This window comes from Amblyomma maculatum, chromosome 8 (assembly GCF_055883805.1).
Source record: "Amblyomma maculatum isolate TAMU_Amacu chromosome 8, ASM5588380v1, whole genome shotgun sequence".
Classification (NCBI taxonomy): Eukaryota; Metazoa; Arthropoda; class Arachnida; order Ixodida; family Ixodidae; genus Amblyomma; species Amblyomma maculatum.
Window position 1 is genome coordinate 100,982,873 of NC_139351.1, and position 14,032 is coordinate 100,996,904.

The window sequence follows — 14,032 nt, forward strand, 5'->3', positions numbered from 1 at the left end:
AAAAATCCAAACAATGACCTTGAATGAAAAAGACTAATTAAAATAATCGTCCGTAACTTGTTTACTTAGTGGCCTTTACGTTTTTAAATCAGCGGCATGTGCTGTTTTGCTGGTTCCGAACTGGTATATTTCTGAAATTCACGTGATATATTCCTTATTATTAAATAGCATGAACGGGGCAGCACTGATATCAATTATTTCTGCTACAATTATTGAGAAAGAGGAATATATTTTCTAATAAAAAATTTCATATTTTACTTGCATTAGCAGTGCTTAGCGTCCAAGAAATCGGTTGCAGCCTCTAATACGCAATTACAATGACAATTCAGATTTTATTCATGTATTTGATCATTCTACAGATTTTATACACAGGATGCCGCGTAGCAATTCAGCCTCACCTAGAACAAAATTTCAGACTACGCCACTGATCGCTTACTGTAGCCAATAATCAATTTGCCGTTTTGCTGGGCTTCACCCCACATTGAATGTTTAGACGGCGGAGCACGCTTTACAGGCAGGCCTTCTCTAAAGGAAAGCTGAAATTGTTTTGTGACATTTGGAGGATATACAACGATTCGAATGTACTCAGCTTGTAGGTAAAGCATGGTAACCGGTTTTGCACCAACATATAAAATTATGACATCATCATAGATTAAAAGTTTAGTCTTCTCTTCAATGCGCAGAAGTAGTGCAGAGAAATGGCAATTCAAATTTTATTCATGTATTTGATCATTCTACAAATTTTATACACAGGATGCCGCGTAACAATTCAGCCTCACCTAGAACAAAATTTCAGACTACGCCACTGATCGCTTACTGTAGCCAATAAGGGCTCTTCTCCTGCAATAAGTTTGCCGTTTTGTTGGGCTTCACCCCACATTGAAGGTTTAGACGGCGGAGCACGCTTTACAGGCAGGCCTTCTCAAAAGGAAAGCTGAAATTGTTTTGTGACATTTGGAGGATATACAACGATTCGAATGTACTCAGCTTGTAGGTAAATCATGGTAACTGGTTTTGCACCAACATTTAAAATTATGACATCATCATAGAATAAAAGTTTAGTATTCTCCTCAATACGCAGGGGTAATGCAGAAAAATGCATAATGACGTCATTGTTGTCGAATATTTCGACTTTCCCTCGCTTCTCCCACATGCTGTCGTGGGCCGTCCAATGCTACCAAACAACTCGTCATGAAATATACATTCGACGGATTTGGTTTTCTCCCTTCAAGCAACTGACATTGTTGTGACAAAAGCCGAGAGGGGTGCACTGCGGAGAAGTCTAATCTCCAGCGCTACTTTATTTGGCGATTACGCAAAAAGACTTCGCATTCGTTATCTGCACGTTTCATACATTTGTCCCCTTTAAGCTTGTCGAAATCTGAAAGCTCTTCAGCCGCCCTTTAAACACGAGCAGGACATGAATTGAGATAACCGATGGGCTTAAGCGCTATGAATTGAATTGGTTTTAAAGACTGGATTTAGAATTGACTTTTTTACCCAATCAACACGTGTGCTGAAAATATGTACCGAGGTCTAAGAAGGCACTTTTGCCGTATGATTCAGCCTATTCTAAGTTAGTGAAGCGCAGCATTGCAAACTTGTGTTTTCTGAATGCCTTAAAGAAGAGTTGCCCTCTTGTGATGCAGCAAAGTGTGGCGAAGCAGGTTGAACGGCTACAATGTTTTGGGTTTCCTCCCTCGGTTTTGCTGGCGGTGGGGGAATCCTTGGGGAAAAAACTGAAGTTACCTTCAAAGGCTCCAGGCCAGTAGAAGTGGAATCAAGAAAGTTGGAAGTCATTCCTTACTTCCACAAGACTTCACATGGTCTGAAAAAAGTGGCTCAGAAGTTTGGTGTCACTATGGCATTTTCTGCTCCCTGCAAACTGCCCGGTTTGTGCGCCCAAATCTCTGCTGACCTGCGCAGAACTAGTGTTTGCAAGACGAAACACCAGACTATGTTCACCACATGCGCAGTGGGCGTGGTGTATTCAATCCCGTTGTCATGCGGGAAAATCTACATTGGCCAAACCGGAGCATGCTTGAACGAGTGCCTGAGGCAACATCGCACAACTTTGGGCACTGGCAGCAATTTAGCCTTGCATGTCAAGGACTGCAGATGTTCTCCTAGTTTTCACATTGTCAGCATTATCGGTCGGGGGAAATCTAAACGTGACCTGGAGTTACTAGAAGTATTCCTGATAATAAAGATTAAGCAGAAATGCGTCAGTGAGCCGTCCGTGATTATCATCGAAAAGGAGTGCAAGTTTTTATCATTATAGTTTTTATCATTATAGTAGCCATGTTTTGCGCAAATTGTATTGTCTGTAGGGTGTGTGCGCAGGCAGGAAGTTATTTTAAAATGTACAATTCTTCATCTTAGTAAATCAGTTGTAAGTCCAGCGTTGTGGTGTGTGTCTTCCTTGTTCTTGTCTTGCGTCTGTATTCGCTGGTTCCCTTTCTATGCAGGGGAAACTCCGGTGGGCGTTTTAGACTAGGAAGCTTTCGATGATGTAGTGACTGCAGCTGGCACAGGGCAAGGTTAATTAGTGAAATATGAGAACATTTTTGCTCTAGTGGGTGTAGATAGGATGATGATGATGACAATGATATTGCCTTGTCTGATAAAGATATTTATGTCAAGTTTTCTCATCCGAAGGAAAATGGAAGGAAAATGGTCGAGTTAGAAGCACTGGTTTGAAAGCTTAGCGGGACGTGAAAGTTGACAGCCATGCAGTGGAAGCGCGTGGTGGAGCGCTCTTCGTATTGCACGTGGCGACCATAAACGGGCGGATTGACGACTGCGAGAGCTGTGTGAAAGCGTCAAATAGATTATTTCTTTGTTTTAGTATTTTTTATATGTAGTTAGGCAATTTAGGTTAGTCTCTGGCTAAGGAAAAGATTTTAATTCATTGTCCTAGCGGTCTGGTTTTCATACCGGCTGCTAAAATTGCTCGCATTCATTCGTTTGATAACTACTTTATTATCATGTTAATACTTTAGACGACTAATAATTTTGAGGAATCCGCATTTGTAGAACTTATTTGGACGTATGTTTGCTAGTTGTTTTCTAGTGTGTAGAGGTTATGAGCGTTTGTGGTACAAAAACTTCGAGTATAAACAGGTCTAAAATGTGCAACCCAAAAATGGTTATGCGCAAGGAATGTGAGGGGCTGGTTAAAGTGAAGGAAACGCGGTTGGAATAATAGAGGAGGCGGAATACGCGGACTTAATACCGGTGTTGCTTACTTAAAGGGCAACTCCGGGGGTTTATTGACATTCGAATATTCTAATAAAAATTTTACTGTAGATTCTCCTCTCCGTCCTGACGCATTCTACAAAATTTGGGCGCCGTACGATAATCCGTTCGCGCGCAACACGACTCTAAGATATGCTGTTTTCATGGCTTAAGTTGAGACGATTTCTGCCGGCAACACTGAGTTTCTGACGTCACAAACAGTACACCGGCGTTACTGTCCACTTCCCGCAAGATTATGAAATTGTGAGGCTTACATTGAACTACCTCAGACATTTTATGCAATGCTTCATGATTTCCATACGTTATTTTCACCATCTAACGCACGTACGAGCGTTTTTCTAATACTGAGTGTGACGTCACCATTTCGTCGAGTAAGACGTCGTTTCGGGCCGTGAAAGCAGTTTCGGTTTCGATTTGCTGTTTTTCCTTTTTAAAAATACTTCTAATTGAAATTTCGAAAAACGGTTTTTTGTGTTGGAGTGAGGACGTGCCGAGGAATGTAATTCAACCGAAAACACAAAATGACGGAAAAACCACCGGAGTTGACCTTTAAGTGCGAGTCTAGACAGATTTGAGCAAGGGAACACCGGTCTAGTGTCGCGTGTAGCAGCTTTGGAAAAAGAGCTCGAGGTAGTAAGAGCAGAAATTAGGAAACTGCCGGAATACCTTCCTCGAATGGAAGAGAAAATTTCTGATACCGTCGCTGGAGACAACAATGGCGGACTTTCCGGCTCCTGCCACGTGGCTGGAGCAGGCACTGGCGAGGGCTGCGAAGACAAAGGACTTCAGGCGTGGCCCTAACTGGAGATCTATTCAGAAGTAGCAGCTCAGAAGTGTGGAAAAGAGGTAGAGGTAAGGGATATAGAAGTTCCCGTAGAAGAAGACATAGAAAACCGGAATGAGCAGCTAGCAATTGGGAGGCAACGAGAGAGTGCTCAGGTGCTTATCGCCGGGGATTCTATCATGAGCAGGCCCACTCGAGCTATAATCGAACGGGTAAAGGGTCATGAGCGAGTATTAGTCGGAGCTTTCCCAGGGATGACAATTAACGCGGTACTGAAGGAAACTAAGAACAAGGTGTCGAAGAATTCCGCAGTCATATGCTGTTTGGACACTGGGACCGCATCATCGTTCACTCCTCGATTTCATTGCATCAGCCAACCTTTTTTCATTTATTTGACCACACCCTTCATTCATCATAACATTCCTTTTATGCCCTGAGGCAATAAACTTCGCAAAAAAAAAAAATCCGCAGGGTGTAACTCAGTGATAGTAGCAGCGGGACTGAGCGAGACCCTCAAGAATGACGGCGCCCAATTCATAGAGAAGTCAGCTCAGAGAGTTGACAATATCAGGGCTATAACAAATCAAGTGCGGGTTGAGGTGTGCACTGTGCTGGAAGTGCTAGAACAGAACAGGAAGGTCGAACAAGGCGTGGTGAGGGTCCATCAAGAGATACGGAAGTTAAGCCCGGAGAAAGGCTTCGAAATGGCAAAAATAAACAGGGAAGTGCGTGGAATAAGCTTTGGCAAAGGGTTTCGACGAGATGGCATTCACTTCAATTAAAGGGTGGGAGCAGAAATTAGCTGGCTCTTGGCGGGCCAGGCAGTAATATTTTAGGGGGTGCGCGAGGGCTGCGGGCACAGGAGTAGTTGGCAGTGAAGCAGAAATAAGTTTAATAATGTAATAATGCAGGCTGGGCTGAAAAAAAATGGCAGACAGGAGATCCCGAAAGAAAATTACAAAAAAAAAATTTAACGACAGGATCAGTTATATAAACATGCAAGGGGTAGAAAGAGAGTGAAATTGTCGGAAATAGAACAGCAGTTAAAGGACGACAAAGCCGTGTATGCTGTATGCGAGACACAACTCAGGGACCTAGAAAATCAACTGTATATTGATTTCTACGTTAGGGAAGAGTGCTACTGAACAACAGTGGTGAAGATCGTGGGAAGCTGCATGTATCTTTATACACCAAGAAACAAAGTGGCAACGAATAAAATCATCCTGCAAAGAACAATTTCCGGTAAACTTATATGGCTAGGCCAGTTTTTACTTACGGATAAGGGACACATGCAGGCAGAAAAACAAGGATCCCGTTAACTGTTTCAGAGAAGAATCAAAGAAATACCGATATTATACTATCAAGAGACCTCAACGGCCACATCGAGGGTGTATACGCTGATTGCAACGGGAAGTTAATGCCAGACTTCTGTGAGCGACACAACCTAGTTATTGTAAACAAAGAAACTAAATGTGAGAGACTTGTCACTTGTGAAGCCCATACGACCACATTCCAAAAGTCATTTTTTCTCCGCACTGCCCTGGATTGAAACGACCTTCCCTACCACATCGCCGCACTAAACGATATTCATCATTTCAAGACTGCCATCGAAAGACATTTTTTATTGTAACCGCCGTACTCCAAGCCCACCCCTCATGTAATACCCCTTAAATTGGGCCTTTGGGGATTCGATAAATAAGTAAATAAATAAATAAATAAATAAATAAATAAATAAATAAATAAATAAATAAATAAATAAATAAACAAATAAATAAACAAATAAATAAACAAATAAATAAACAAATAAATAAATAAATAAATAAATAAATAAATAAATAAATAAATAAATAAATAAATAAATAAATAAATAAATAAATAAATAAATTTTGGAACAGGCAGGCTGCTGCCTAATGTATCAGGGAATAAAGCTACCAAATATGAAAATAGACGTATAGTGGCCGAGGGAAGTGGTCGTAAACGTATTAGCCGGCAGTTGGAGGCCCTGTTCAAAAGAGAATTTCGAAAAGGCAGAAAAAAAACGCGTAATCATGTGACGAACAAATAGTGTTAATAGCAGCTCGTATAGAGACGCAATAGAGAAACACCCCATGACAAATTGGGATTAAAATCAGGTAGAACAAAAATTAAACAAGAAAAAGTAGCAACCCGCTGGTATGGAAAGATGAAGCCAAAACGCTGGTGGGATAAGAAAACTAGGCAAGCCATCGAACAACGACAGGTAGCTTCAACGGAACACCGAGAGGTAAAGAAGGCTCAGAAATCTCAAGAGGAACCACTGACATTAGCGTGAAGCATTGAAGTCGCCTCCGACTAGAATCGGGCAATCACGGTATTTCCCCACAGCAGAATTTTGTATCAGTCGGGGACAGTTAACTGACTCCTCTAGGCAATAACGGTGTGCCGTTGGGTAGGGCCGTCTTGACTGTGTTGAGCTGCGCCTCTAAGAGCACTCTTCATCGTTTTGCTGTGTACAGATGGTCCTGATTTGCAGCTTGGCGCAGGCTCTTGGGAGGAAATATTCATGGACGGATAAAAGCTGCATGATTTGTGAAGTTAGTAAAGGGTGCGTCCCAATTACAAAAAAAAATAAATAAAAGATTTGTGATGATAACCAGATATTCTCCCTCCGATCACTGATCAAAAATCAGTATATGTAGAAAACTTTTGTCTCAACTTTTCATCTAGCGCTCTAGTCATTGGGGCGTTTAGATCGTTTATTATAGACTGCAATTTTTTACATAAGATGGAAAGTTCAGGCATGCCGGTCGTGTCTGGCGTTTATTAACGAGCGCAAAGTGACGAAGCTGTCGTTGACGCTTTACACGCTGGCTTCATCGAAGTGCTGCAATTAAGCCAGCAAAACTCAGAGCTTGAAAGCACAAGTGACCTCCCATAGAGAGGGAAAGACTCAAGCTCAGGGCGGCAAATGCAAGCTCAGCGCGCACTTCACAGTTCTCACGAATTTACGGAGGAAGTCTTCGTTAACTTTCGGCAACGGGGATGAGAACCAAAGTATACGAGAAAACGCCGGCCGTGCGGGGCACCTAATTAACTTTCGCCACGACGACCCAAAGGCGTGGCAAAACAAGCGAGACACCAGCACAGCGTAGAGTGTGTTGTGCCCAGGACAGCTCACAAACGGGCCACTCTTAGAAAGGGGAAGGCGAGAAAAGCAGATGCGCTGAGGGTGTTTCGGGAATGCGGTTTCACCAGGGCCGGAAAAAGGGGCATCGATCGGCGCGAAAGCGCGACTTCGTTCAAACTAAGCGACGAAGGAAGTGACGTGGATAGCGGGGAAGCGGCTTCTTGTTTGCCGGGACCACTTGTTTCGCCGAGTCCCATGCCAAGCGCGTGTCCTGCCGTCGCCAGTGTACAACACACTCGTTATGCGGGGCACGAGACTTTTAATTAAACTCTCGAGTGGAGAAGCTCCATCGCCACCGCTCAACGTATAGGCTTGCCTGGCCCCGTCCTCCCCGACCTTTTGCTGCTGTCGCCAAAGGTTCCGTGAACGTGAGTGCACAGAAGTCCGATTTGAAATGACTGCTATTCCTTGCAGCAACCAGAAGAGAAGACGAAAAAGCTACGTAATTGAATACGTCCGGCCACCGACGGGACCGGACTCATACATGCAGCGAGCTCTTGTTGCAACCAAACGACCACATTTTTAATCACCTTGTTAAGTTGTACGCTATCTGTGAATGCCCTGTATTTGAACGACTAAACTTTGTAAAGAACATTCATACAATAATTTTGGTAGTCAGCGCCTGTCCTGCCGTTTTGTGTTCCATTGTCCGCGTTTTTTTGTTGTTATTTTTGCGCTAATCTTTTAAGTGCCATGATTTTTTTCTCATTTTCTTTATGTACTTTTTAACTTAGTTACACGAGGACGTACGGTGTAATAAATCAGCAAAAATGCTTGCGAGGTACATGTAAATCAGTGCCACGTTTTCAGCCTTCCCTGGCATGAGGCACGGGAATTCACTGTTTTGCTATGACAGGCTATCTGAAACGCCTAACTAAACGTCGGCTCAACTGTCTCGGTACTTGTCAGCGCTTAATTTCGGTTGTGCTGCATCAAACTGTTGGCTTTGAATGCGGATCTGCGGCAGACTTAGCGGACCTGGGATTGAAAACGAGGGCAGGGTTGAGCGCGTTGATGGGGTGAGCTGACTGCCTTGTTTACATACTGAGAAATGTAGATGGCGAATAGGAGGCCACAGAGTAGAGAAGCGGACGAGGGCTTTCGCCGATATAGGGCCACGAATTTTCTCGTAACGCCATGACTGTATTCAGTACTGTCGAAGTGGATTTATGCTTTGGTTTGATCCCGACCACGGCGGCTGCGTTTCGATGGAGGCGAAACGAAGTGGCGTCCGTGTGCTGCGCGATGTCAGCGCACGTCAAAGATCCTCAGAGGGTCGAAATTACTCCGTGGCCCTCCACTACGGTTCCCCTTTCTCTCTTTACACTTTCATGCCCACCTTCCTCCCTTCCCTTACGGTGCTGTTCAGGTGTCCACAGAGCAAGTGTGACAGATACTGCGCCTTTCCTTTCCTACACTCTTAATCTGGTTCCACATAACGTTCCAAAAAGTACCGCTTATATATGGGGGGCAGTGTTCCAGATAAAGCTATACAGTATATGCGGAACAACGTTCCCGTTAAATTTTAAGGGTTTTATGTGGAACATGCATGTAACTGGAACACCGCTCCACGCATTCTGGACGTTGTTTCAACCTATCTACTGGCTTCTTTCCTTGACATTAATGCCTAACAGGGGTGCCCAACTTGCTTGGTGGTTGAGTCATTCGATGGCTTCACTTCTCGAAGTCGCTGCCCGGCAGGAGTGTCCAACTTTGTTGATTTTCTCGATTGCTGCTCGACATCACTGCCTAACAGGGGAGCCAAACGTGCTTGGCAGTTGAGTGCAATCACACAGCAGTTTTTAGCCTGCTGGGGACAACGATACTGATTCAGTATCAGGCAGCAATTAACTGCATTACAAGAGCTCTTGTACATGTGAGACAAATGTTTCCACCGGTGACATTACTTTTAAACTGAGAGGTATACAGTGTTTAGTGTTTACGTGGCCCCACATCCGCTCAGAATTGTCTTATATTAGCTGCTTCTGCTGAAGTACTTGCAATCACAGGAAACTAACGTGCAGGGGTTTCGTGAATAGCAGAATGAAATAATTAGAATTATATTGATTAGGTAGCACGATCAGCAGAAGGCATTACACAGTATAAAAAAGTGAATAATGGTTCAAAGTGAGCCTCAGTTCGCAAGCCAACGTTTAAACATGACTTCTAATCAGCTGGGCATGACAAATACCTCGGGCAGGGTTCATGTAAATTTTGCCTCAAAAAGAAGAAATGTGGTCAAGAACAGACGAGCTGAGCAAAGAATATAAGAATTCTTTCTTAAGGATGGTTTTTCAGTACTGAGAACCCATGGTTCAATAACTTGGAAAATAAAATATGGAGGCAACAGCAGGAGACAAAAGTGCAAGGCTAAGCTGCATTGTTGATGTACAAGCGCCCATAAAAGCCTGCAGAACAGCAAAATTAGAACAAAAATTAAACTGTTGCAAATCTACGCATACAGCAAGGACCAGAATGGTGCTTTGACCGCTTCCTTGTGTGACCTTTACAATCCACCCCTCAACGCCGGGCAGAGCCTTTAAATAGAATAAACAAATTTGGCTTTCCATTGTTTTAGACATTACGAAAACATTTTACCTTTCCTTGCTGCTGTTGCCTTTTTATTCTTGTTTTCAGGTGATCAGATTTTTTATCCCCCGTAAGGTAAATAATAGTGTTTCGATACAAGTTTTTGAGAGCGTCTGAGACCAAAGCATACAACTACTACGAACCACGACCGTTATGTGTTGTGAGACACTCGACCTCGACATAATGAAAGCTGCATAAATGATGTCCTTTGTTGAAAGATATACGGACACAAATATTGCGTCATATCAGTACTAATGCTTGCATATGAATCATAACAAATATGAGTAAACAGTTGAACGAATGTTATCATAAATATTCGCGATCTCCGCGAATTGCAAGGATGAAGAGGTGACATCCGGAATAAGCCTTGAAATGGGGTTCACACAGTAATGTGTGCATATTTTTATTCCCTAAATATTTTTTATTGTTAGAATACATTAGTTTGCCTAAGCGATATTTACGGTGCGTTTCGGGATTTCAAGAAATGAGATGCAATATTATTTCTTAAAGAATAACATGAGGAAATATGAAAATTAAGGAAACAATGGGGATAATATGTACTGGCTTGCTTGCTGGTTCATGATACAGAAGTATACAGTGCAATAGTGGCAAGGACAAAAAAGGGGATGCAGACATAGTGCCTGTGTATGCGTCCCCATTTCTTGTTCCTGTCAATAATGCGCTGTATTTTTCTGAACGAGTAGGCGACATGAATTTTTAAAGCGCCTATTCTTGAAGCAATTTGAGTAAGAATACAAAGGTGTGTGTGACACTGAATTTGGTCACAAGGTATGTCACAAGTATCAGTTGATTTCTTGAGCATTTCCAAAGATTTCTCATCACATGCGATCATGGTCACTAAAGGTTACCACATTGCAGAGCAAAAACTGCTCTTGCACAATAATTTGTAAACCAAGTTGTTCATGTTAACAGAAAAAGCGGACTCCAGGAACTGCTCACATAGGTTTGCTGTTGGTGCCCATTTTGTGGCTCATAAAGCAATCAGTACCTTAGCCACAGCATATCAAAGTTTGTAGACCTTGAATATATAAAACATTTAACTTAGCAAAAAAACTGTGTGACTAGCTATCACGATAATACCTCAGTGGCACTTGAACGTTTCGTAATCGGCATGCACTTTGCCCCTAGAGTAGTTCTAGCTTCTCTAAAGCAGATTTCAGCTTTAAAGTCATGAGGTATATCTGAATTGGCTGACATTCAGAGTACGGTTTGAAGTAATCACAAAGATCGGCCAAATAAATTGGGGTATGTCAGGCCGAGGATGAAGTGCGTCGTTAAACACAAGAATAAAAATTGTTCACTGCTAGTTACCGCTGTTAAGCGAACAGTATGTTTCCCACACATGACTTCGTTATTCCTCTGTCACAGAAATACACGATCCAGGTGAAGCTTCATCCAGGTTTGGTCCCTTCAACGAAAAAAAATTAGAAATTTTTCTTTATATAGGTTATAATGATGGAAATAGTATAATCAATTACTAGCATTATTTGCGACAACTAAGTGCAGGTTTCTATATTGTCACGAAGACAGGGATTTATGGGTATCGGCAACAGGGGCAGATACACACAGTCAAGACAGAGGTTCCCGAGAAACAGTAACATGAAGACACAAGCTCAAGAGTCCACAGGGGTTAACTAGCCGAAGCGCGCGAGAGTCTCCAACTTCTTCGTAGTTCAAGCGCTACCTCGAACCGTCAGGTGGCATTATTATACAAGTCAGTATATTTGTATAGGCCGTCTCTCGCACATGAAATCGATATTGAGTTGATATTTATGCACTGCACTTTTATACAGAAACTTTCTTGCTACCACTGAATTTAAGCAAGAAGAATCAAATATTACCGGCAGCAAATTGATATTTATGCATTTCATTCTCTAGTAAGGCTTTGTGCCAGCCACTTTGAGGGGTACACAATGCAAAGTAATATTCGTGACATTTTCCTTTGTGTGCAACGATTTGTGTGTAATGCATTTCAAACTTTTAAATAGGGCTATTGAATTTAATACCTCTGTGATGAGATGGAGCGCAGCTCTTCTGGGGCAAAGGTAGCTGTCAGAAAAGTATTCAAGCTGTAGCTTTTGCTTCCCTTCGATGAGCTTGGCTTCCAATATGTCAACCGTAGTCTCAAAACGAACTTTTGGCTCAAATGTAAGCTGAAATCAAACAATCATGGACAGTAATGAACCAACCTTTGAATCCTTGGTTCTCTACTAGAAATATTTATTCATTACTCTTAGCATAACATACACCTCCCTGCTATCACCTATTGGCCATGTTTAGAACAAGTCTCCATTTAGCAAACAAAATTTGATAATTTTGTACCTTCCTTTTTTGTACTTCATAAATTTTGTTTCTAGTTGTTTATTATTAATTTTTGTACATCGATACTTAGCATCAGGAACCATTAGCTTTTCATTCTGTGCAATTTGACATTATGAGCAATGTTTCGAATTTGAATATTTAAAATAGTTAATTCATCGATTACACACTAAATTTTCTTCATTACCATAATGAAGCATTGCCTTTTCATTGTGAGCATATTGAACAACTTTGATCCCTCTTTTTTGAAGTTTTCATTTCTTCAGCTATAACAATTATTGATCAGTTAAACACTGTAAACTTTTTCGTCTAGCATCATTAGGTATTGGCTTCTCATTATGAACATTTTGACAACTTGACAGGTTTAAATACCTCTTTTTCAATATTTTTATTAATCAATTAGACAGTATAAATTTTCATGATTACCATCATCAATCGTCGGCTTTTCATTTTGGGCATTTTGACCCAATTTCCCCTTTCAATTTGTTAACTTTTAATTTCCGTAAGTATTCCATTATAATTATTTCATTAAATCGCCATTGCATATCACACAACAATAGACCATTAATCAATACAACGATAAATTACTAAGATAATATTTTTTTTTTCAACGCAGCCCCCGGTTATTTTCGACAAGTGTTGCGACAACTACAACGCCGACGGCTATTCGCCCAAACAAGTTGTATGAGCTGTCTTTAAAAATTACTTACCTCGCCTGGTAAAGTTCCATGCACCACAGGCGATTGTCCTCATAAAATACACCATTCCAAGGGCAATGTTGTATTGATCAACAGTTCCACGGTGCGTTTGAAGCCACATGCATGCATGTGTGTCACTCACTGCGGCGACCTCTTCGTTGCCCACTTATATCTCCTGCCAAACTTGGCCAATACATTCTTTGAAGAATGATTTTAGAACGACGGACTGTAAGGAGATATAAAACACAGCTGCGAAATTGTAGATAACCATAACCACATGCACGCAAGTAATATAACTTATTGACTAATATCAGAAGTTACCAAGGAGATGACGCTTTGAACTTGAGTGGTATATACATGACCAATTCAAAAATAGAACAAGATCGCAAAGGGGTACAACTTTAATCCTATAGATCCAATAGTAAATTAATCAGAGTAAAATGAGCCCAAAAGCATAGGTAATATGTCAGCACAATTCAGTGTTCTTTTTGTCAATTATAAGCACAGCAGCGCGACACAGGCTATGAGGGATGTTTTTGTGGGCATCTCGGTAAATTTGTACCATGAGGGGTTCTTTAACTGACTTCGTGCAGCCCACGGGAGACACGATTTTTGCCTCCATCGAAAAGCGGCCGCCGCGCCCAGGATAGAATCTGCGTACTTGCATCCGGCAGCCTTTAGTTCATTGCTTACAGCACAGACTGCGCTTTCTGTAGGGCTGCTTTTGCGAAAAGTTTGTAACAACGAGCAAAAATCAAAGGCTGACTTGCATCCCACAGCATATCATGAATATGTGCGAGGAGTATTGGTTTGAGCGAGTTAGGAAAACGATACTATATGTTTGTGACGAGCCATCGCGATTTCAAGCAAAGCGCAATGTTTTCAAGCAGTCAGCACTTACCTAGGCACTAGGCCGGCTGCAGGGTGTCGTGGAGGCACAAACCTTGCGTGTTCTTCATTCGTCCCTGACATCAATTATCCGCTAGCTAGATTTCGAAGTCGCAATAATCCATTTTAACGGAGCTTACAAATCAGTGAGCTTTCGTCTGATTTAGGTGCGACAAGAAAGGAAGAGCTCTGAGGAGCGCAACAAAACGAAGTCGCGTGGTTGATAAGGCGCCCCGATTCGTGGTCATCGGGAACGTGCCCATGGCTTATCGTGATGAGCTTCACGCCGCTTTCGTTGTCACGCGCGGG

General features: G+C 42.1%; 1 protein-coding gene and 1 long non-coding RNA gene across 2 annotated transcripts in view; both read right to left on the reverse strand.

Moving 5' to 3' along the window:
- The window catches only part of LOC146181992 (uncharacterized), a 40,393-nt gene extending 26,468 nt beyond the window's left edge, over positions 1–13,925 (reverse strand). Inside the window, exons 1-3 of the long non-coding RNA XR_014700031.1 lie at positions 13,737–13,925; positions 12,848–13,061; positions 11,825–11,971 (exon numbers count right to left, since the gene is read on the reverse strand). This is a non-coding gene — a long non-coding RNA (uncharacterized LOC146181992). The remainder of the gene's footprint in view (positions 1–11,824; positions 11,972–12,847; positions 13,062–13,736) is intronic.
- The window catches only part of LOC146181991 (uncharacterized), a 105,521-nt gene that overhangs the window by 74,807 nt on the left and 16,682 nt on the right, over positions 1–14,032 (reverse strand). The window lies entirely within an intron of this gene.